The 25,554-nt window shown below is 38.0% G+C and overlaps 1 long non-coding RNA gene across 1 annotated transcript; it reads left to right on the top strand.

The window, feature by feature from the left end:
- The first annotated feature begins 5,653 nt into the window (after nt 1-5,653).
- Nucleotides 5,654-13,818, top strand: LOC114209133 (uncharacterized). The gene is made up of 4 exons (XR_003609253.1): nt 5,654-5,738; nt 7,649-7,685; nt 11,886-12,118; nt 13,705-13,818. It is a non-coding gene; the product is annotated as an uncharacterized LOC114209133 (long non-coding RNA).
- Nucleotides 13,819-25,554: the final 11,736 nt, after the last annotated feature.

Genomic DNA, 25,554 nt, shown 5'->3' with positions numbered 1-25,554 from the left:
AAACCTGGAACAAGTATTCTAAATCCTAGGCCAGTGATTTTCAATCTGGGCTGATTACAAGAACCATCTGGGGAGATTTTTTAAAATTCAGAAATTCTAATTCAAGTAATGTTTTTCTTTTAAATGGTCTCCGGGTGACTTTAATATTTTGCCAGGGTTGAGAACCTCTGTCTTAATAAAAATATCTTCATTTTAATTCTACCAATTTTAATAAGCATTATATCATACATTGATGCTGACTCATAGGTCTTATGAATGGTATTATAGTTTTAAAAATTAAGTCACTGGGTAAAGAAAATTGTGGCATTTGTTAGTCTATAGCTAAAAGCTCAACTCCCCATTCATAAACTAGATTTTTTGCACTGAAGTGGGCTACATGATTAATTTAAGCTGCATATATTTGGAGGGTCTTTTAAGAGTAGACTGGTAACAACACTTTTATTTCTTAATTATGTCCTTCCTTGTCCTAAACTGGATGGGTTGATACTATAAGGTTAGCTGGCCACAAGTGACTTAATCACTTGTTAATGGCCAGGGTTCAGCCAGAGAAGGCAAATGTTCTGTAAGGCAGTCTTCATTCTCAGACCACTGACACCTTTCATTTGGGGTATAAATTGGATGGACCTCTTAAAGCTGGGGGGGGGGGCGCAGAGACATGATTGATAATCTGGGGCTTTCACCAGAGATTGCACCAACAGAAGCTGAGAAATATACATTTAAATCTAGTCTCTCTAGATGGAAAGAAAAGACTGAAAAAGAGACCCTTTGGTAGTTTTGGAGGTTCAGAGGAGAGTGGAATGAGAAATATGAGCACTCCTGGCAGGATAGCTCTAGATCTTTTAAAAGTAGGAGAATCCTGTTCTAAGGATGGGAGAAATTATCAACAGTATGTGACATAGTGTACTGATGCCTAGCACATGGGCTATGGAAGCAGTTGGTATTGCTTTAGAAATACTGCTCCCTTGTGCTGAGAGTGATGCATGAAGAATTCAGTGCTTTAAGGAAGAAACATGCCAGAGCCAGTCAGAAGGCACAGTTTGGCTTCACTATGGCAGAGGATGTTTACACAAAATGTGACTCCTTCCCCTGAGAAAAATATCAGCCAGCAAGTCAGGCTATCTAGAAAAGCCACCAAAACCTATAATCAGTATGCATTGATTTTCTGTCTTTAGTACCAGAAAGACAAAATCTGGACAATGTTTTCCAAGTTAAGAACCACATTATAATTGCTATGCCCAGGAAATCCAACCTGAAATTTCCCCACCCCATTGAAGGGTGGTGTTGTTTGTTTGTTTGCTTTTGCCAATTAATCTGGGAGTATTTTTACTTGGTGAAGATGTAAATGTCCCTATCGTTCCCAAAGGGATCCACAACCAAAGAGATTTAATAAAATTTCATTAATCATATGAGGAAATCTCCAGTGGGGCAAAAAGACAATAGATTTCCAAGTCAAGACATCCAATGTCACTAAGAATGTTGCTACTGGATTCCTTCTCTGTCCTTTAATGGTACCCATCTACCTCTTATTATGGACTGCTTCTCCTACACTGAAGGAGAAACTAAAAAAGACTTGTCTAAAGGCTCTCATATTGGTTCATCATAGCAATGAGATAGAAAAAAATTCAAGATGCCCTGTGCAAAGCCTTGCCACAGAATTGAGTTTTGGATAGACATAAAATAATTTATGGGTAGAATCAAACTCATGTCAGAAGGTACATCAGTTGTGATTTCATCTTATATATACAGTAGAGCCAGAAACTGAGAGATGAGGGGTGGATGTACTTAAGGGGATCTTAAAAGCAATCTACCAATCACGAAGCTTCAGGAAAGAAGCTCCACAGCCCCACTCTCACTTGCAAGCTCAGGAAACACACACAAAACCCATGACAAAACTTTATTATCACTCATCTAACTTTGGAAAATTGTCTACTTGTGTTACTCAGTTTCTAACTGTGGGCTACCCAGGACTGTGGCGCTGTCTTAATAATTTTCTTATCAGTAGAACTTATTACTGGTTCCTACACAAAGGAGATGCTCAGAATATTTTTCAATATTTCTTCTCTCCTACTGATGAAGCCATTAATATTTTTACTGAGTTAGGACTATTTAAAATGTTTTTCAGATAAATAGTTTCAAAATCTCCAATTCTGAGTAAAATGTCATTATAAATGATGTGGCTGGGCATTTTATCGGCATTTTTTCTGTCTCTGTTTCTGCTGAGCTCCCTCAGCAGAAAGTCTGAGAACAAAACAGCAGAAGGCAAGAACTTGTAATTTCCAAAGCAAGGCTGAACACTCTATCCAGAACCTGCATAGGAGGGGCTACAATATGAAGTATTGACTCTGAGCGTCCCACCCACCTCAGCAGTGTCTAAGAATTGAGGTCCAAAAAGCCAGGGTGTTAGAGCAACAACTAATATGTTGACAATTATCTAGAGGAAGAAGGGCTTTCTGGAGTATACAGAGGGCCTAGATAGGATCACCATTGCTTAGGAACACGATAGAACCATGTGACTCGTGCCTGAAAAGAAATCTCCAGGGAGGGTTTGGCTGAGATGGCTTGTAGCCCTAGCAGAGAGATTCACAATAGCTGTACTCCCCAAAAGTGCTTGCTTTTCTGGAGCAAAAGAACCCACATAAGGCATTGGCTTGGGGTCTTTATTCATGGGATCCTGCCCAAGGGGGTTTCTGCCAGGGATATAATCTGACTAGAGAGAGGCTGAGGGGAGATTATAAATTGTCAGTTAAAGGAGAGGCCACTACCTTGCAATAGATCAGCAGTTTGGAGGCACTCAGTCAATACTAGCTTTGTAACTTTTGGGTTCCAATGAAAAATGAAAATGCAGGGTCTCTTGTTTAAAAGTTATTAAAATTTTTAAAGTGGTAATGACAGAGCATTAAACCAAGCACAAGGCTTCTCTAAGCATGTGGTCTGGAGAGCTACACAGGTCTCACACCCATGAAGCTGGCAGTTCCAGTAGTATAATCACTCAGTTCCCAAAAGCTCCCAAAAGTTGCTTCAAGAGAAATAGATAGATTTAAACTTCTGCCACAAGTGGAGATAAACAATGTCTGATTACAGAGATATAAATGAAAGAGGACATCTCCTGCTTTTTACCTCTCTTCCAACCCTCCAGGAGTCAGAGGCTACCTTGCGAATGGAAAGATGAGTGGAAATGAGGGGGCGCCTGGGTGGGTCTGTCGTTAAGCGTCTGCCTTCAGCTCAAGTCATGATCCCAGGGTCCTGGGATCAAACCCCGCATCGCATCGGGCTCCCTGCTCAGTGGGGAGCCTGCTTCTCCCTCCCCAGCTCCCTGTGCTTGCATTCCCTCTCTCGTTATCTTTCTCTGTCAAATAAATAAAATCTTAAAAAAAGATGAGTGGAAATGCGGAGTAGATAAGGAAATAGATCTGAATGTTTGTGACTACCCCACCACTTCTCCCCAGTGCAGGCTTCCAGTGGGAAGCAGACAAAATGAAGAGAGAAGTTTAAGTTTGGAATATTAAGTATTATACAAGACGCACATTTGAATCACTGAAATTAGATAATTGGAGGGAGGAGATAAAAGTAACTTGAAAATCTCTTTTAACATCTGAGCAATTATGGGACTTGCCCAAGATGTTATCTAAGTGGTGATGAAAAAGAAGCATACCAACATAGAGGGTTTGCAGGGCAGTGATGGGAAAGAATAAAGGCACTTTATAACCATACCCCCAAATAATTCTGTTTGTTCACTGTAATGCTTACAACTATATTTATTTACTCAACCTTCTGTTGAGTAAACACACACACTTGCACAAACATGCATGCCCACATACATGGACGGACATTCAGATACACTTATATGAACCTAAAGGATGATTTGAGGTGAAGAAATTGAACTTGTGACTTAAATGGGCAATGTTTCACAATTATATCTATTATAAGCCACAGTAAAAATAGAGCTAATAAAACAAACAAACAAACAAAAAGAATGTGTACATTTAAAACATGAGGGAAACTCCCTGGGAATCTGATCTGTGGAGGTGGGGGATTATAACTCTAGACCAAAGTAGACATACAGAAAGCCATTTTGGCCAAGTGTTTAATTTTAAAGTTGTAATTAAATCAGCAGTACTATACAGACAAATGTGCTTTTACTGCCCTCAAGTGGTTGTAATTAATCACTGCAGTATCTCTATTTCAAAACAATGTTTCCATCACAATCCCATCTTAGAGGCTTTTTGACAAAGGACATCTGAAATAATGATCTTTAATTCTCAAATATTTTCTAAATAATCAAATAATAAAATGGACAAATTAGTTGCATTGAAATATTTCCACTCTGTACAGATTTGCAAAATTGTTAGTTTTGTCTTCTTTTTAAATTTATCTGTAACTTCTATGTTCACTGGGTAGGAAAAGGGTTTGGGGATAACTTTACTTTCCAAATTAAGCACTGAAAACAGTCTCATTTCATACAAATATTTAGAGGAGATATATATATATATATACACACCCTCTTTGACATCTTCTAAGTGCCGTTTGCCTCTTTCCCTTCTACCTTATAGGAAGCTCACCTTACCCTCCCTGAGTGCTGGGTCTTTGTAGAACTGGCTGGTTGATCCACCATGTTGCTGCCTTGGCTCCTCCTTGACTGTTTCAGATGATGTCAACCCCTTGAGTCTCAGCCATGCCCTCCACCACCAAACCTGGCCTAGGGAGTTGCTTGGACATTTAGCTCCTGACATTTATCCTCAACCATGTGGCAGAGGTATTACAGGTCTTCTGGTTCTCAGCAGCATTTTTCACATGCCCCCTGAGGAAGCAGAGACATGTCTAGATGCCCTCACGTCACAAGAGAGCCTGTGTTGATGCAAGAGATCTATCTTATGCCCTTTTTTTTTTTTAAGACTTATTTATTTATTTTGGAGAGAGAGAATGCAGCGGGGAGGGGCAGAGGAAGAGAGAATCTAAAGCAGACTCCCCACTGAGCACAGAATCTGAAGCGGGGCTTGATCACATGACCCGGAGATCATGACCTGAGCCAAAATCAAGAGTTGGAGGGTTAACCAACTTAGCCACCCAGGTGCCCCTCTTGCGCCCTTTTGTGTGAAATCTCCTCTGCATCAGAATCTCCTAGAAGACTTACCAAAACCCAAATGTCTGAAAATGCCTCCCCCCACCCCCCTGCTCTCTCTCTCCCTCTACTTCTCCCTCTCCCTTTGTCCTCGTTAGGTAGGTTTAACAGATTTCCAGATGATGCCAATGCTGCTGATCCCAACGCCCTTTAATTTTTTCATTTTTATTTTTTAAAGATTTTATTTACTTATTTGAGGGACAGCTAGAGAGGGAACACAAGCAGGGGGAGTGGGAGAGGGAGAAGCAGGCTTCCCGCTGAGTAGGGAGCCCAGTGTGCAAGGAGCCCAATTCGGGGCTCGATCCCAGGACCCTGGGATCATGACCTGAGCCAAAGGCAGACGCTTAATGACTGAGCCTCCCAGGCGTCCCCCAACACCCTTTATGAACTGTTCACCTAAACCCGTACTTCCCTGAACTGTTCACAAGAAGGTCCGCCCTCATCTGTGGTTTCGCCATCGGTAGTTTCAGTTACTGTCATCACTCTCCGAAAACAGGTGATTCTCCTGACGAATCAGCAGGTTAGTCGCAGCCTAACCCTCCGTCACACCGCCTGCGCCACTCACCTCTCTTCATCTCACGGAGGCATTTGATCATCTCACATCATCACAAGAAGAATGGTGAGTAAAGCACAATAAGATATTTGGAGAGAGAGATCGTGTTCACATAGCTTTTATTACAGCATATTGTTATAACTTTTATTATTAGTTATGGTTGTTAATGTCTTACTGTGCCTAATTTATAAATTAAACTTTATCATGGGCATGCATGTGGAGGGAAAAATACAGTATATGTGGTGTTCGGTACTATCCGCAATTGCAGGCATCCACTGGGGTTCTTGGAAAGTACCCTCGTGGATAAGGGAGGGACTACTCTACCCGCAAGAAACAATACAGTTTATACTTCACATGGGGTAAACTTAAGGGATAAGCCTTTCTTATGGAGAATGCCTTGGGTGTGTGTTTTGTTTTGTTTTGTTTTGTTTTTTTAGAGAAAGAATGAGAGAGAGAATGTGGGAGAGGGCACAAGGTAGGGGGAGGGGCAGAAGGAGAGGAAGAGACAGACTCTTAAGCAGGCTCCACGCTTAGCGTGTTGCCGGACGCTGTGATCCTGGATCTCATGACACTGAGATCGTGACCTGAGCCGAAACAAGAGTCGGGCGCTCAACAGACTGAGCCACCCAGGCGCCTCATGCTCTGGGTGGATTTTTTTTTTTTTAAGATTTTATTTATTTATTTGACAGAGAGAGACACAGCGAGAGAGGGAACACAAGCAAGGGGAGTGGGAGAGGGACAAGCAGGCTTCCCGCTGAGCAGGGAGCCCGATGCAGGGCTCAATCCCAGGACCCTGGGATTGTGACCTAAACCGAAGGCAGACGCTTAACGACTGAGCCACCCAGGCGCCCTGTATTAGTTGATTATTGACCATAGTTCCATCTGCTACCTTAATTTCCCTTTGCTGTGTAAAATAACACATTCACAGGTTCTAGGGATTAGGTTATGGACTTCTTTGGTAGCTGTTATTCTGCCTGTCACCACCTGTCTCTCCCAGATTTGGGGGGTGGTTTGCCCTACAACCTGAGTCCTCTAATGGGTCTAAGAACAATTGCTAATTTTCTGTTTGTTCAATTTTCTCTTCTTCAAGCACAGTAGTAAACTCTTCTAAGTTGGGGTTAACACTGGAAGCTCTTCTAAGCTCTTTACATATTGGGGTTAACACTGGAAGTAGTGAGGACTTTTCCATATGAGGTCTAAGTTTTTAAATACCAGTAACTGATTCTCTTACATCCTTTGTCTTCAGCATTAGATACACAGGTTTTAAGAGAGAGGATGTGGAAGGAAGTTAATCTTTCCGTTGTAACCACTTTGCTTTAAATTTGAAGAATTTAGAGCAAAAGACAATACAAAAATTTACATGTCCTAGAAAGTGTTCATATAGTTTTTTGAAGAGGACAGTTGTAGCATACACTGAGAAGACTATGACTGAATTATAATCTGAAAGCCATGCCTTGTATTATGTTTTATATACTCTGCATTTCAAAATGTATATTCTATTGCAATTAATTAGGTTAGTCTGGAAAATTTTTTTAAAAACCTAGAGATCATCATTCTAGGGAAATTAAAAAATGTGTATATATCACTTACATTACTTTCTTACCATAGACAAAGAGTATGTTTAAATATAACTCTAAAAGCCAAGGGTTTAATATGAATCTGTTAGGAACAGGAAAAAAGGTTTAAAAATTACCCACATACTGTGATTTCCTAGACATTGTTGTTGAAATGTACGTGATAGAAAAGACAATTACAAAATGACATACCAAGGATGCTAGGAGACATAGCATGGTTTTATTGCAATACAAAAGGCATTATTGCATTATTATATATGCATTATTACCAGGATCCATAATTTGATGATAATTATGTTAACTCGTTCTCGAATCTTTTAGACAAATGTTGTTGTACTTTTTTTCATTTCCCTCTGGCAAAACATCTCAGAATAAAGTCTCCCCTTTCTTGTCTTTTTACAGTGTAACCACATAGCCAGCTGGGGACTTAGGAAATATGGTAAGTTGTGAGGCATCCAGTTCCTTACTAGAGTGTATTTCTCATCCCATTACATCAGAGGGTACAAACTGGCAGCCTCAGATAAAGTTGGGTCTGCAGACGCATTTCCTTTGGGCCATATCTGTTTTTAAAAATTAAATTAGTTTCCAACATTTAAAAATCAGAAGATTCAAGTTTTTAAATTTTGGAATTCCAGTTTTTGTATTAGAAACACATTTCCATCAGTCAACAGAAGACTGATCTGAGGAGAAATTCTTTTCTTGGGAAGGGCCCAGAGAGTCACAGGATGACATGCTTCTTCAGTTGGCAGAATTCCTACCACTGTGTATTAAATTTTACCCCGTTTATGCATTAGTGTCCCCTGTAGGCATTTGAGTTTGCACTGCCTGACATGCCTCTGCCATTTCAGTCCTGGGTTCAGATCACTAACATCACCATCTCTTTGTAATGGACGTGAGGATGGAATTACATGGGAGGGACTCTCCATAGAAATTCCAATGTACATAAACAGCTGAATCTGTTAATCAGTGTTTGTAATGATTGGTATGCTGTAAAATTTGTAAACCACAGTTGAAAGGAAGTCTTGTAGCCAGATAATGTCTGACTCATTTTTTGTAGTATGACTAATTATACTATAAAAAGTATTTTTAAAATCCAGTTAGGAGTCTTTGGGCTCATGAAACATAAAACCCACACAAACCCAAATGGATTTAAAACTAAAAGTCAGGAGTGAGGGTTGGAATCTAGGAGAACATTTAAGAAACCAGTAGTGAGAGTAGCAGAATTAAAGGGCAGGCCGGGTGCTGATCACTCTGGGTTTGCATTCTTTCTTTCTCTTTCTCTCTGTAAGTGTTTCTGCTGCTTTGTGCATTTCTTGCAATGCCTATTTTCACTCGCCTTTCTTTCAATTACTTTCTCCTTCAGATTTTAACCTTCACATTGCCACACTGGGGCCACCCCAGCCCATGACCTTTATTGGTCACTATTGGTTGGTTCTCTGAGAAAAGCTCTGATTGGTCTAGCTCACCGTTTGAAACCAGCCACAGAAATTAGAAAACAACATGCAGCTTCTTGATTGGTAGCTTTTGGCTAGGAGCATGTCTTGTCCAATCAGTCATACCTAGTGATGTGTTAGCATTATTATAAACATCATCACTGTCATCTCTTACCATCACAGTCAGTATCACTGCTGACATTTAAAGGATACTTACTGTGTGCCAGACAATCTCCTAAACACTCTAGACACGATTCATTTAATCCCGATAACAACTTGGGAGGCAGATACTATTTTGACTGTATTTTGTGGACGAGGCCAGTGAGCATGGTTGTGCATGCTCAGCAGGAACTTGAAGGCAAGGGCAGTTTCCCTTCCAACTAGCTGAGGGTGGGACAAGCAATAATAGACATGTCTAGAACAAATTATTTTCCCTTTGGGCTTGCAAAATAGGAGGTTCACAGAGAATTACAGGGTAATCCCTTCATTGAGAAATTACTAAAACTGGTTTGCAATTTGCTTTGTTTGCACAGTTGTGCATCTCTCTAAATGTTTTACAGGCTGGTACAGTCAGCATTTGGGACAGGACGAATCCAGAGCCAGATTTTAAAGTATATAGAGTTTTTTGCTCCCATCGCCCTTTCCATGCTCCCAGGTTCCATGGAACTCCTTTCTTTCTAGCCTCTTCCCCTGTCCTCAGTCTCTCCTGTTACCAGCTCCCTGAAGGTGGGTGGACCCATTAGTTTCCTCCTCTAAAGACTTAATCTCACCCTCAGATTTATACCACATGGTGAACATGGGACTTGACGCGGTTGGGCAGTGGCCAGACTGGGGGCATGCTTGAGTTTGCTGCTCAATCTGAAACACCTGGAGAGTCACTGAATTTGTGCAGACTTGGTGTCTAAAGACCAGTGGTGAATTCCAGGAATAAATGTGGGACCTCAGTTAAGGACCGGCAATCAACATAAAGTCAAAGGGTAGCATGATGGGTGATGCAAACACATCTAGGTGCTCCAAGAGGGAAGGACTATGCAGTGGGAGGTAAGTTAGAGGCCAGAGGGAGCCTTGGGGTGAGTGAACAGAGCGAGATAGACCTTGCCAAGAGAATGGTGTGCCAACTATCATATAACCACATTCCCTTGGGTATGTTATAAATTCATTTGTTTATACCACAGACAGACTTCTTGAACATAGCTACATGCTCATTGGACTACTGAAGACCACATGCCCCAGATTTCCTGTCACTGGGTGGTCTCAGTAGGCCTCTGCTCCTTCCTTCCTAAAACAAGTATTTATTGAGTCCTTCCCACATACCAGACACTTTTCAGGTGCTGGGGATCTAGTAGTGAATAGAACAGTAGTACTCCTTACCCCCAAGAAATTCACATAACAGAGGAGAAGACAGGCAATAAACAAAAAGTCTGCCTGGGATTTCTATTGGCAACATTTACGTGACATACATGAAGTCAGGCCTGACCAAAGGTTCCCCATTAAAATAAAAGTCACCTTGCAGCTTCTCTGTAAGCCTAGTGGGTAAGCATCAAGCTAGCTCACAACTCCCTCCTAAATACCTGCTTCCCTATGTTTCTTTGTGGATGAATTATGTTTCCTGGCCAACTTCCAAATTTTTTTTACACTCTTAGTATCAAAATACTCTTTTCTTCTTATCCCAACCAGCCTTCAGAAATAATCTGATGTCAGTCATGTGTACCTTAATATGAATTTAAATCATCATATCATCTTTCCTAGGCACACGGTCATTTTATTCTTAGTTTGGAGAAGTTGAATGAGAATGGCTTTCCCCTACTACAGAAATTTGGAAAGTCGGGATAGAGATGAAGTGACTACCAGGGAAAAAGCCTGTCAAAATACACATCCCCTTTATTACATGTGAGGCTGGCCTTCATTCAGTGTTTCCTCTGGTTTTTTTTTTTTTTTTTAAGATTTATTTATTTATTTGAGAGAGCGAGAATGAGAGAGAGAGAGTACATGAGAGGGGGGAGGGTCAGAGGGAGAAGCAGGCTCCTTGCTGAGCAGGGAGCCTGATGTGGGACTTGATCCTGGGACTCCGGGATCATGACCTGAGCCGAAGGCAGTCGCTTAACCAACTGAGCCACCCAGGCGCCCTTCCTCTGGTTTTAATTAGAAGCAAAAGTACCTCACACCTTCTAAAAATGCTCAAGGGTAATGCAGAACTAAGTGTCTTTTCCTAATATTCCCAAGCTTAAACTGCCCAATTACAGATGCTTGCCAGCTTTCTTTGTTAGCACAGTGTCAGCTTCCAATAAAGTAGGCTCATGTGGCACTGTAGCAGGCTTCTTAGGGATGAGACGTGCAGCTGGAAGTCCCCGACCAGTCTCACTTAGGGGACCTTGACTAGATAGGCAGAGGGTCCAAAATAAATGTAAGTAGCTGAAAAGAGCAGTGTCTGCTATTGCCTCATGTGGAAGTTAAGGCAGAGTGCACCTATTTATTTCTGACAATTTAAGACCTCATTAACTAGGTACTGCTTAGGGCAGTTTAATTGTGTCAAAAGAGAAAGCACCTATCAATGCATTTATTAGGTGTATCCTATTATTAGAACCTTTATATTTCATACTTTATATAGGGTGGAGACAAGACCTTGCTTTATAAATGATCAGGAAGGTGTTTCTTTTGTGTTTAAGTCAGACTAGAAAGTGTCCAACTATGTACTAATGGCAACCCAGTCTCTAAAAATAAACTCTGTGTCTGTTACTTAAAATGCTGGCTTCATTGAGAATCTATTTTACATGGTTTTTCCATGCCCAGAAAAAAAAGAGGTGTGGTTCTTACTGCAAACACTTTTTGAAAATCTATTTGATGATTTTGTAGGACCCATAAAACGTCTAAGGATTACTCATATTGCTGGCTTCAGAGTAACTGAAATGATCGTAGTGATCGTTTTTTAACTCCCTACAGATGTTGGAAAATTACAAGTCCAGTGCTTCATAAAAATATCACTCTACCTTTGCCCTACTCCTTTATTTTAATGAATGGAATTCTTTAAACAACTGGAATTATGCGTGTTAGGTTTCTCTAGGCAATAATTAAGATTAATTGTGCAGAGCTCCAGAAAATTGAAACTGAGTTGCTATATTTTGTGAACTTCTATCAAAATGAAAGAAGTTTTTTTTTTCCTTTTTCTGCTTTTATTGTCCCCCTTTTCTCCTTCTGTTTTATCAAAGGATGGATAATGATGCTTATGTTGAGGGGTTGGGGAGAAGAGGACAATTTTTTTCCTGTTAGAACATTTTCTTATGAAATCAGATTCTGTGAAGCAAGAAGTAATTCAAGAAGAAACGAGACAGCCCACCTTCCTGAGGTTTCCTTCCCACATTTTACACATGGGCAACTGATGTCCAGAAAGATGAAGTCATTGACGAAGGTGACAAGTCAATTGGGAAAAGAGCAAGGACTAGTAAGTATGTTCTCCAGACTTCTGGTGCAGTGCTCTTGCCACTTGGAAAGAACAATGGCGGGACAGAGACTTTTATGAACATAACAGCAAATGAGCAAATTTCTTTAGATCTTTACATGATGCATTGTTTAGAGCAAAGCCTTTGGAAAACTTACATACAGGAGGAAGAACTGAGTCCACCAGCTGAAAAAGAAAGAGAGAGAGAGAGAGATTTCACTTGTAATATTTTGCTGATTGTATATGGAAAATTCTGGAGTGGTTAGAATGGACAGCAAGCACTTATCAGCAGTTGAGAAATTAAGCTGGCCCTCCATACATTTCCCTACTAGTGAGTGAAATCTGCACCAAAACAAGCATGTGCACTGGGTATTTCCAGACCCAGAAAGCAAAAGTTTCTCTCTTCAAGCCATTTAACTATCAAAGTTCCTCCTTGAAACTAACCAAAACTGACTCTGGATAAGTTAAATCCAAAAGGAATTTCTCAAAAATCTTGTTGGGTACTCAGAGAATTTGCAGCAAATTTGGAATATTAGGCTCAGAAAACAAGCAGGAACCAAGAAAGACTGAACACCAGGAACACAGCTAAAGTTACTCCTCAGGAAACATTGGGTTGGCCATTATGGCCACAGCTGCAGGATGTCAGATATTGCCCCCCCTCCCACCCCCAGTCTTGGACATTTTCTGCCATTGGCACCATTGCCAGTGCTGACCCTGGAACTGTTGTCTCTGCTATTTGTACCAGGACAAAATCTCCTTTGTCCCTGCATCTTTGCATCACTCACTCCAGAGTGGATTTACTGGTTGAGAGTGTCTGACTGGCAATGTCAATATTATGTGCTTTTATCATAGCTGCTGCAAAAGCAAACACCTGCCATTTCCTCCTTTTCTGGATATCGAGAGTAATAGGTAATTCCTTACCCCATTCCTTGCCCAGGAAGGGCGGGGGTACACATAATAGGCAGCCAACATCACCAATAATGCCAGCTTAATAGATATCCAAGGCAAATTGTGTTAATATTATGCAGTTAGGATGGGAAAAGATGGCCAGTATTCAACAATATCTACATAATAAACACTTAAAATTGTAAAGAAGAGAAGGAGCTGCATAATACAATCATGTAGATTGTACATGATATACAATCAATGTATAACAAAGAGTTGTCCCCCCCCCCCTCCAAAATCTAATTCAAGGCTTCCACTACCTGGTTGCATCACCTTAAATAGGATTTGTTCTGGTAAAGCAAGGTGGATACAAGAGCACTGGGTAAGCCAGGGCTGTATTTGTTTGTGCATCATTAATACCATCACTGTTATATTTTTAGTGATGTCATTTGCATCATCTGGCCGGCTTTGATTTCTAATGCCTAACTTGTTACTTCCTCTAACCTGAAACTTTTTTTTTTTAACCCAAGAAACTCTGAAGATGAAGAAAAACAAAAAGATTTTGAAAAGGTTTAAACATCCAGAAGTCAATTTCAGAGTAATTAATTATATAGAACGAAGTGCCTGGCAATGACATAATATTGAAGGGGGTCTTTTATCTTTCTCTGATCTTATATCTATTCTTCTTTCATTGTTTCCTATAGGAATCTTGTGACTCTAATGAAAACACAAGACCAGGAATCATGTGGTTCTATACTTTTATGGAAAGTATATGATTTGGAAGACTGGACTCTAATTTCATCTCTGCCCTAAATCCTAAAATTGTAAGTAGAGTTTGCTTTAAAGGACAACTTAACTGTGGGCTAAAGTGAGAAAAATGAAGCCAGCCTTTTAGTGTTAATCCTTGCCACTCAATTCTTTAGTTAGGTAACCAAACTTGAAGTTACAGAGGGGTCCTTCTTTATTAGGAAGCAAGGGGAATAATTTTCACATATGGAGCTGGCTTCTGGACAATGATGAATTTTATAAATAATCTTTGGACTGTGTTAATTTTCTGAGAAAAACTCTCATCCTTATCATCAAAGCATATTTCGCTATGATCCTACTTTTCCCAAATGTGAAATTTACAAATTGTAGCAATCAGTCAATGCACACCAGCTCTTATGATGTGCCCAAGATCATGTGTTAGTGCCTTAATAATCATATTCATAATACTGCATATAGAAATCAGCTTCATAGAAGAAAATCCTGGTATATGGTGGCATAAATTAGAAAATGCAGCAGAGAATGATTTCTAGACATGTTAACATTAAAACATTTGAAAAGATTAATCATCAACTTGAAATATGAACATTCTACAGAACACCTTGTGTCACCTTTTGTACCTTCTCAGGCTAAGTGTTCTTAATGGAAGACAATAAGAAGTGTGAATGGTCAGCAATATTTATGCTAATTTTTGAGGTAAAGAAGCTAAAGAGCTTCAAGTAATTTTTGAGCAAAAATGACCATGCATTCTCAATCATTAGTCATAGGGGAAAGGGAATAAGAACAGTTGGAGAACTATTTAAATAGCACTTTATATTCAATCATTTTAATTAAAAAACATTAAATATGTAAAACCAAAGAAGTACAGTATTTAGCAATTTAAGCTCTAGATGACTGAAATTTGCCTTTGGTATTTCATATACCTGTCAAATTGTGGATAAAAGCTGTAGTTTCTTTTTCTATTTTTTACTATTCATCTTTGGCATTTAGAGTAGATTAGCTAATTATTGGGTGTGGAGGTCTGTGGTTTGAGCTTTTCTCCTGAGAAATCAATATTTACTTAACTTTTTTAAAGACCAAATTGTTGTCTGTTTTTTCATGGTGGTCCTGATACTTTCCAGTTGTAAAGTAAAATCAGCTGAGATTTAAGAAATTCACAGAGAACAGAGAATTTTGTTTCTTTTAGAATTGAAACTCAGGCTGGTCACAGCCTCTAATCATCTTTTTTCCCCTAAACATAGGGTCATTTTTATTTTAGAGAGTGATCCCTGTTGAATCTATGAGTCATTCTAAGACAAGTTTTAATGTGAGCTTTTATTTCCTCCTAATAAAACTCAAAGGGGGTCCTTTATTCTCAAATCTCCACTACCCACACAATATTATATATTCTAAACCAAGATTAAGAAGGTGAATGAATTCAGTCCTGACAAAAATGAATCCTTTTGTCTTTGCAAAATCAAGCCAATTCATCCTGAGCCAAGATGAAGAATATATTATTGTTCTTATATATTAAGCCAGCTTTTTTCAATTATTTTAAAAATACCGCTTTAATTAGAAAAGCATAAAATTCAACTTTAAAATATTTTGTTTTAAAAAGCTGGAAGAGAACATAAAGACAGATTATCATTCTTCATTTTTCAGAGGAAAGTGATAATAATCATTTACTGAACCATTATCCATACAAAATAAAGCCCTGGAAAAAAGGTTAGAATTTAGACAATCTTGGCATCTTTAGAAAAATAGGAAAGCCACATTAAAACAAAAAAAACAAAACAAAACAAACAAAAAAAGAAAAGTTTTTTAAAAACTAAAAACAGACCAGATGTTGACTGCTGGATGTCAAGAGCAACAGGAGAAAACAACACATGTGGATTCAATGTTCTTTTTGCAGACAGAATCTCAGAAAAAAACATATTTTTTGAGAGATCTGACCAATTATGTTTGACTGTAAACCACTGTCTAACACACCCTACCACATTCCTATGTCTGGAAAAATAGAAGGGATAGAGATGAATAGGCCTAAGGGATAGGCCCAGACTTCAAGGAGAAGAGTCAGAAAATTACCAGTAATTGAAATAAGTAAAAACTCACACTGTATGGGTATAACTCACCATTAGCATCATACCACATTTTCATCTGCCTGTAGGAAAACTGGCTAGATATTTCATGACATACATATCAATTATTGGTATAGAAATGAGAAAAATAAGTCTTGAATTTAAATAATTGGTAGAGAGTCACCCAGCTGGAAGGTTAAAAATGGGTTTGATATTGACTCTATTTTTAGTCTTCACAAACCTGTTCCCTTTTATATGATCCCTACCTTATTTAGGGTTATTTTCAACCAATCAGGTTCTAAAACCTGTCTAGGAGATATAAGAAAGAAAAGCCCAGAATGGATTCCTGAACCTGAGATTCTTCATTAGGTTTTTTATTTGCTGCTTCATTTGTGTATGATACTGAAATTAAATTCTCTGGGCCTTTTTCCCCAACAAGTATTCCAATAACTGGTAGTTAGCTGATGGGGTCATGATGTAATCTAATAAAAAGGAGTGGAAACACAGAGTCCCTTCTTAGGAGGACTTCACAGTCTAACACAGGAAGGACAGAAAGGTAATTAACCAAGACGATGTAGGGTAAGCAGCTGCTGAGAGACAGGAATGCACAGGAAACGCTGAAAACACAAATATGTGCACTTAATCCAGCAGTGTAGGGTGGGGTGGGGGACACAAGTCTTCCCCTAACAGGCATCTAAGAAAGAGCATGCAGGCCTGAGAAGTCCTGAGAAATCCCAGAACCTGTAAATTGTTGCATGAAGAGAGGAGATTTGTTTTGTTCACTGATCTATCTCCAGTGCCTAGGAAAGTATGGAGCACAAAGTAGGTTCAAGGCCACGAATGATTGAATAAATAAATGCAATAATTTATTAATGGCCATTTTTGGCTGTTGAATGAGAGACTATTTTAAAGGGGCAGAAATGGAAGGAAGCAGGGAGACAAAGAGAAGTCTCTTGCCTTAGTCCAGGTACAGGATGATGGAGGACTAGAGGAGGGCAGTGACAGCAGAGATGGAGGAATGAAAGTGTATTTTGGAAGTAGAGTCAAAGGGACTTGGTCTTTAGGAGAATGAAAGGGATTGAGGAGGACTACTGTGTGGCTGAAGGCATTTGGCTGTGCTCCCTTCAAATCTAACAGTGGGAAGGGGGTGAAGATAAATCCAAATAAACAGGAGTTAGGGAGCATTAGTAGTTAAGTGATTGGGGTATTTAACTGATACAGTGTTTCTTCTAACCTTACTCTAATTTTGTATCATAAGGAAAATGTAAGTTAATATTTTGCTTAACCATTTTAGCAGTTATGTGTCTTATTTTTAAAGGCCATAATTGTATTTCTCAGTGTTAGGCTTATGGATGATTTTTACTTTCTTCTTTACATGTTTTGATTGAATATTTCACAATGATCATATAATTACAGGGTGGTCACATTTTATGCAATGGATACATCTCTGAAACTTTGTATAATAATACTTGCAAAATGCAAGACTCATTCCCTCAAAGCAGAGCTGTTATTTCTATATAACACAGTGCCACCATTAGTACAAACACAATTTACAATTCACTACCTTTTTCAAAATATTATTAGGGGGTGCAGAGATTAATATCACTTTTAAATTGATGAATCAATACAGACTTTGAAATAATTTTACGGTAATGAAAATTCATACAAGTCAAATGCACATAAAAGGTATGTACTTACTCAGGAAAAAATCTATTTGCTTTTTGAGCAATTGTATGTTCAAATAGAAAATACCATTTATCTATGGTTTAGGATTTTTAATTGCATGGTTTACACTCTGTTCAGACAAGGATACCTTAATCAGGAACCATGGCCACCTACTGATATTGAAATGTAAGAGAATTACCTCAGGGGATGCCTGGGTGGCTAAGTTGGTTGGGTGTCTGCCTTCAACTCAGGTCATGATCCCAGCATTCTGGGATCGAGCCCCGCATCGGGCTCCCTACTCAGCGGGGAACTTGTTCTCACTCTCCCTCTGCCTGCCTGTCTGCCTACTTGTGATCTGTCTCTCTCTGTCAAATAAATGGATAAAATCTTAAAAAAAAAAAAAAGAATTACCTCAGAAAAAAAATAAAGCCCAGAATCTGCTTGGAAAATCAAAACTCAAATGGATAGAAAATGTTACAGATATTTATCTAAATTTCTAGCTAGTAAGTAACGTATGAATTGTTTTCACAATTTTGTGTAACTTTCTTTAAACAAAAATAGAATTTAAATGTATATTGACTTTTACTTATCTCTGTAGTTTCCATCTCATCCAGTCTCTGAGAAGCCAAAGAAATTCATTGAGTCTCTAATTAAAAGATGCCTGGGTAAACTCTGTGGCCATTTGCAAACCCACTGTATCTTCTGTCTCCAAGAAAAGAACCCTGAGGGATCTTCTTTTTATCCATCTGAGATTATCCATCTGTATGTGTGTGTATGGGGCAGGGTTGGGAGAGGGATGTGAAGAGAGGATGTTTTAGCATTTTCACCAAGCTGCAATGGACATAACTGAAGGAATCAAAAAGTAGCAAGAGAAATTGATATCTAGAGGTCAGACCCCTTATGGATGACCACCACCCTACCCTGACACACCACACATCACACACATACACACACACAACAAACTGGTTTCCATCTCTGTTTCTTCCTTTATTAGGACATAGGTGTATTCTTTCTCATTTTAGTTCACAATCATCAAAGTCTTCTTTGACTCTTTCCATGAGCAAGAAGTCTCTCTAGAACCTCTCTAATAAACTAAGAGCACTTACTTGCTTTTGTCTTCCAATAGAATGTTACTGATTTGGGGAGCATCTTGAGACAATACACACTCTACCTACTAAAGTAGCCTGTGATTGGTTTCACGACAGAAACCAATCACAGGCTCATCACAAACATGGCCTTCTATGAAGAGCCACCCCCTCTACCCCTTCATGAAATGTGGGAAATGGAAGTCAGCAGAGGCCTTCAGACACCTTTTTGTAAAACAGTTTATGGAATGTAGCGTAAGTACACATAAACCTAGACAGACATACAAATATATACTTGTTTATCCAGGTTGAAACCCTGAACCTTCTGAAGTCAGCCATTCATGAGAAGGTATTTCATTATTCATAGACTGGTTACAAAATATGTACTTATTTTCCAGGAAATGTAAGTAGAAAAAGACATGCCCCCAGTGTTAAATAGAACACTATCTGTGCTGAAGACATCTGTGCCTCCAAAAATATGACTTCTGGTTAGGTGCCAAAGCTGGTCAAAGGCTGGCTTACATGCTACATAAGCACTTTCTTCTTATACTATGCTTTCATATAGTTTGATAAATAGCACTAGGTGTCTACAAGTCTTAGCTATATTATTATTTGTCATTTGGAAAATGTGAATAGTTTTATCTATTTCTTTTCATATGGAATTTTATTTTCCTATTTATCTTCCTAAATGAATAAATTTTTAGAAATTTAATATAACATGGAAAATGTACATAAAAAAGATCATATCAGAGTTCTTCGATGCTTTTCTTCTGTTTACAACCAGTGGGTTACAAGAAAGAATACATACTCATTTTAGGCTTTTCTGGGATATATTTGTCATCATTTCTATGCCACAATGTGATTTTTAGTTTAAGTGAATGAGGTCCATTAAAGTAGTCTAGACATCAAAAGCAGGGAATATGCAGATATTTTTTCAGTTTTACAAATACCACAAACTGTTCTTTAAACCCCAAATTCCTTGATTTTCCTGCTATAAAATGTAGAAAAATTCATTAATTGGGCCCTTAATTGTATAAAAACAGTGCTTCTCCAAACAAGCAAAGCAAGAATGTTAACATAGTTTTTCTCATGATTCCTCAACCTCTCTACTACAGTATTACTAACAATGGAATTTGAGGACAGATTTTCTGACTGTGTTGTTTAAACCAACTCGATATGGTATATGGTCTCATCACAAACATAAGAAATATAAGTTGTTAGTAAGATTCCATGTTTTAAGATAGATTTTAAATACTTATGAAATAGCCATTAGGATATATCCAGATCCAGATATAGATATCAAGTATGCTTTAAATCAAAAGAAAGCTTAAGTATAATTTATTCTTATTTAGATATAGCTATTGAAAGCCAATAAGGGAGAGATAAGGGATGTTTGCTACAAATAAGAATAAGTAGGTACAATAAAGGATTAATCACTTTCAACAGGAGGAGCAAAGGACTTTTAAATGCTTTTCCCCTAACATCTCAACCCCAAAAGCAGACACCAAAAGTCTGTGGGAAACTGTTAATTTAATGAGACTATAAACCACTTTAGAACTATGATTACCTGTTTAAAGGAAGATGTTAAATGGTATTTTCTGCTACTGCTGAAATAATAATTGTTTGAAGTCCATTGACCTCTGGGGATTTCTGCTAGGTGCTTAAGTAGCAGTCTACCATCAGCATTCTCCAGTGGACCAGGGAGGGTCTCAATAGTAAGATATTTGAATGTTTGCTCAAGTTATTCTACAACAGCAAGAACTTCACAGTATTGTTTTAAAGAAAAGAATCTGAAAGTATTGCAGGTATTTCATAACTAGGCATAATTCATATAGGATGAACACCCAGTTTTATACTTTTAATCAATATGGTTTTTTCCCCAAGAAATCAATATAAAATACAGCATAATTCTAAACAATATTCTTTAATTCATGTTTCTATCTTGATTATTTGGATAAATGGTCTATCAATGGCATAGTTTTAGCTGTACTAATGGAAAGTTCAAATAACATGGAGTAAAATCATAGGAAAAATACTTATTTATTGAACAATGAATCTAAAAATTGGCTCAGCACCACAATGATATAATCAAAGTTTCTGATTATCATAATAGTTTGGCTTGACCACTTTAGTATATCACCTTTTCATTTCCATGTTCATTATTTCATGGTCCCAGTAGTACTGCTGAATCATATTCAGAGGCAAGATAGGAAGATAAAGTCAAGAATGACATTGATAACCTCTTCTCTTATGCTAATCTCTTTTTGAGTTCTTTTTTTTTTGCTTTTTTGTCATATTTTTTAAATATTAATTTTTTAGAGTATTTTTAGGTTCACAATAAATTTAAGCAGAGAGTACAGAGATTTCTCATATATTCCCTACTTGTACACATATATATCCTCTTTCATTATCAGCATCACTCAGCAGAATGGTATATTTATTACAATTGATGAACCTACACTGACACATCATAATCACCCAAAGTGCATAGTTTATGTTACGGTTCACTCTTGGTGTTGTGAACTGTGTGGGTTTGGACAAATGTGAAATGACATATATTCATCATTATATTATCATAAAAAATTTTTTCACTGCCCTAAAAATCCTCTTTGCTCTACCCATTTATCTTTTCCTCCCCTCCCTACCCCTGGCAACCATTGATCTTTTTACTGTCTTCACAATTTTGCCTTTTGCAGAATGTTGTATAGTTGGAGTCACACAGAATGTAGCCTTTCCAGATTAGTTTCTTTCTCTTATTAATATGCATTTAAGGCTACTCCATGTCTTTTTATGGCTTCATAGATCATTTCTTCTTAGCGCTGAATACTATTCCATTGTCTGGATGTACCACAGTTTATTTAACCATTCACCTATTGAGGAAAATCTTGTTTGCTTTCAAGTTTTGACAGTTATGAATAAAGCTGCTGTAGACATTCATGTGCAGGTTTTTGTGTGGACATGAGTTTTCAGCTCCTTTGGGTAAATACCAAGGAGGGTATTTGCTGGATCACATAGTAAGAGTATGTTCAGTTTTGTAAGAAACCTCCAAACTGTCTTCCAAAGTGTCTGTACCATTTTACATTCCCATCAGCAATGAATGAGAGCTCCTATTGTTGTAGATTCTCACCAGCATTTGGTGTTGTCAGTGTTCAAGATTTTGGCCATTCTAATAGTATAGTGGTATCTCACTGTTGTTTTAGTTTGCATTTTCCTAATGACATATGATGTGGAGCACCTTTTCATATGCTCATTTCCTTCCATATATCTTCTTTGTTGAAGTGTATATTAAGGTCTTTGGCCCACATTTTAATCAGGTTGTTTTCTTATTACTGAGTTTTAAGAGTTCTTTATATATTTTAGATACAGTTCTTTATCGGAAGTGTCTTTTGCAAATATTTTCTCCCAGTCTATGGTTTGTCTTCTCATTTTCATGCCATTGTCTTTTACAGAACAGAAGTTTTTTAATTTTATGAAATCCAGATTATTTCTTTAATGAATTGTGACTTAGGTGCTGTATCAAAAAAGGCATCTCCACACCGAAGGTCATCTAGGTTTCCTTGTATGTTATGTTCTAGGAGTTTTATTGTTTTGTAGTTTACATTTAGGTCTGTTATCCATTTTCAGTTAATTTTTGTGATGGGTATATGGTCTGTTTCTGGATTTAATTTTTGCATATAGATGTCCAGTTGTTCCAGGACCATTTGTTGAAGAGACTATCTTTGCTCTGTTGTATTGCCTTTGCAATACATATATATATATATATATATATATATTCATCATTATATTATCATAAAAATTTATATATATATAAATGTATATATGTATATATATATATATATATATATATATATATATATAGTGGTCTATTTCTTGGCTCCCTATTTTGTTCCATTGATCTGTCTATTCATTCACCAATACCACACTGACTTGATTACTTGATTACTGTAGCTTTTTAGTAAGTCTTGAAGTCAGATAGTATCATTCTTCCAATTTGGTTCCTCTCCCTCAATATTGGCTATTCTTTTGCCTTCTCCATACTTAGCTCTTTAACAAAAAAGCAAAGACTTTCCCAGAAATCCCCAGAAAACTTCCTCTTAAATTTCATTGGCAGGACCGTTTTACATGGTCATGCCTAGTTGTTAGAGAAGTTGAGAAAAAATATATACCTGGACCTTTCAGCCTCTATAGAGGAAAGGGAGAAAAATTTTAGCTTTGCTTTAGAAAAGCAATTAGTTTTAGTGGTTCTTTTATGAGCCAACCAATAGGGTCTGCTACATTAAGAATATGGTAAATTACAATAGCCTCTTTTTTTTTAAGATTTTATTTATTTATTTGTCAGAGACAGAGAGAGCATGAGCACAAGCAGGGGGAATTGGTAGAGGCAGAGGGAGAAGCAGGCTCCCCGCTAAGCAAGGAGCCCAATGTGGGACTTGATCCCAGGACTCTGGGATTATGACCTGAGCTGAAGGTAGGCGCTTAACTGACTGAGCCACCCAGGTTTCCCAATAGCCTCTTTTTTAAATTTAAATTCAATTAACCAACATATAGTACATCATTAGTTTCAGATGTAGAGTTTAATAGTTCATCATTTGGATATAACACCCAGTGCTCATCACATCACATGCCCTCCTTAATGCCCATCACCCAATTACCCCATCTCCCCACCTACCTCCCCTCCAGCAACCTTCAGTTTATTTCCTATAGTTAAGAGTCTTTCATGGTTTGTCTCCCTTTCTGATTTCTTATTCAGTTTTCCCTCCCTTCCCCTATGATCCTCTGAGCTGTTTCTTATTTTCTACATATGAGTGAAACCATATGATAATTGTCTTTCTCTGATTGACTTATTTTGCTCAGCAAAATACCCTCCAGTTCCATCCATGTCTATGTAAATGATAAGTAGTCATCCTTTCTGATGTCTGAGTAATATTCCATTGTATATACGAACCACATCTTCTTTATCCATTTGTCTGTTGATGGACATCTTGGCTCTTTCCACAGTTTGGCTATTGTGGACATTGCTGCTGTAAACATTGGGGTGCATGTGTCCCTTCAGATCATTACATTTGTATCTTACCCCGAAGATACAATGCCTCTTAATAGGAGTTTGCTGTGTAAACTAAGGAGTAAGGTCAACTTTTCCTACACAGGGTAGAAGAGTTAAAAAGGTGTTGTGTGACTAACTTTCCTCCAGGTCCTCTGATACCAAATTTTATGCCCTGTCACAATGCTAGGTTTAAGCCAGTGACTCTCAAAGTAGTATTTACTAAATACAATATCTTTAACATAGTGTATATAGTCATGAGAGATGATGTCTTAAAATCATTATCTTATACTAAACAGAAATGTGAATGAGCAAAAGATAAATATATAACAGCCTGAATAAATTTTACAAACATAATGTTGGTAGAAAAAAAGACACAAATGAGTACATGCCATATGATTCCACTTACATAAGGTTTGAAGGTAGGCAAAATTAACCTATGATATTAAAATTCAGATAATGCCTTCCTTTGTGAATAGAGTAGTGACTAGAAGGGGTATGAAGGAGACTTCTGGGATATGGTAGTATTCTGTTTCTGGACATAAGTCTTCATTGTGCAGGTGTGTTTGTTTTGTGAAAATTCATTAACCTATACACCAATGATCTCTGTGTGTTTGTATGTATGTGTGTGTACACACACATGCTTCAATATGATTTGCTCAAAACAAACAACAATTAAGATTTGACAAATCAAATTAACAATTTGATTTGAATTGTCAAGTCTCAGAATTTGCTAAAATAAGTTTGGGAGCCTTTACTATTCAGATTTTTCAGGGGCCTAACTTTGTGTATTATTTGTGTCAAATGAAAGCTGCATTTCTTTCAGAATTAGGCTGATTTCATCTCAACTGATTGAGGTGAGTGATTTGGAAAACAGAAATAAATAATCACAGACATATATATATATATTCATATGTGTTTGGGTGTCTGTATGAGAATTGTTGACTCAGCTGTAAATATTTTTAATTCCCACAGAATATTTATATAACACTTGGTCCAGTTTAGGTTGAATGTTTTTTTTAAAAGATTTTATTTATTTATTCATGAAAGACAGAGAGAGAGAGAGGCAGAGGGAGAAGCAGGCTCCCAAGGAGCAGGGAGCCCGACGCGGGACTCGATCCCAGGACCCTGGGATCATGACCTGAGCGGAAGGCAGACGCTTAACCATCTAAGCCACCCAGTCGCCCTAGGTTGAATGTTTTAAAGATTTTATTTATTTATTTAATTGACAGAGAGAGAGCGAGCGTGAGAGGGAACACAAGCAGGGGGAGTAGGAGGGGGAGAAGCAGGCCTCTGGCCGAGCAGGAAGCCCAGTGCGGGGCTCGATCCCAGGACCCTGGGATCATGACCTGAGCCGAAGGCAGTCGCTTAACGAACTGAGCCACCCAGGCGCCCCTAGATTGAATGTTTTAAATCTGAGCACCATGAACTCTGCAAGCATATTTTCTATGTAAATTTCTATCCATAATATTAGTATCCTCCATAGAAGAGATGGTGGTTTCTACCAGGTATAATTAAATGCACAAAGCACAAGTTTTTAGGGAATGCTGTAACTATTGTATTACTTGGTGAAAACACTGATACTTAAATTTTCACTGCAAAATACTCTTCAAATGTACTCACAACTTACACGGAAAGGGACTCATACTCATTAGTCCTAGCCAGTGTCAAAGTAAAAGCACATTTTCTACCATGTTATGCAAAAGGATGATTAATTTAAATCTTAAGATAAATGTGTCTGTTTACAAGTAGGTATAAACTAGCAAGGAAAAAAAATGTTTTACAAGATGTAGCAAGAGAAGTAAATCTTCTAAAGACTGTGTTTGATTTGAATCTACCCAGGAACTTATATGAATTTTACCTATTTATCCAGGGAAGAAAACTTAGTTACATTTCCAGTTTATAGGCTATAACAAAGTCTTAGGGATCATGAGCAAAAAA

This window comes from Eumetopias jubatus, unplaced genomic scaffold, assembly GCF_037043125.1.
Source record: "Eumetopias jubatus isolate StellerSeaLion01/CBP00866 unplaced genomic scaffold, mEumJub1_p1.0 scaffold_1, whole genome shotgun sequence".
In the NCBI taxonomy this organism is placed as follows: domain Eukaryota; kingdom Metazoa; phylum Chordata; class Mammalia; order Carnivora; family Otariidae; genus Eumetopias; species Eumetopias jubatus.
Note: the sequence above shows the minus strand (reverse complement) of the source record. Positions and strands in the feature narration are given on the sequence as shown.